This window comes from Bison bison, unplaced genomic scaffold (genome assembly GCF_000754665.1).
Source record: "Bison bison bison isolate TAMUID 2011002044 unplaced genomic scaffold, Bison_UMD1.0 scf7180017864341, whole genome shotgun sequence".
NCBI classification, from domain to species: domain Eukaryota; kingdom Metazoa; phylum Chordata; class Mammalia; order Artiodactyla; family Bovidae; genus Bison; species Bison bison.
The window spans coordinates 1,930,189-1,930,675 of record NW_011494913.1 but is presented as its reverse complement, the minus strand read 5'-3'; positions in this window follow the sequence as shown (position 1 = coordinate 1,930,675).

The window sequence follows — 487 nt, the reverse complement described above, 5'->3', positions numbered from 1 at the left end:
CACAAGCTGGAATCAAGATTGCCAGGAGAAATATCAATAACCTCAGATATGCAGATGACACCACCCTTATGACAGAAAGTGAAGAGGAACTAAAGAGCCTCTTAATGAAGGTGAAAGAGGAGAGTGAAAAAGTTGGCTTAAAGCTCAACATTCAGAAAATAAAGATCATGGCATCTGGTCCCATCACTTCATGGCAAATAGATGGTAAACAGTGGAAACAGTGGCAGACTTTATTTTGGGGGGCTCCAAAATCACTGCAGATGGTGACTGCAGCCATGAAATTAAAAGACACTTACTCCTTGGAAGGAAAGTTATGACCAACCTAGGTAGCATATTCAAAAGCAGAGACATTACTTTGCTAACAAAGGTCTGTCAAGTCAAGGCTATGGTTTTTCCCGAAAAGCAGAGACATTACTTTGCCAACAAAGGTCCATCTAGTCAAGGCTATGGTTTTTCCAGTGGTCATGTATGGTTGTGAGAGTTGGAC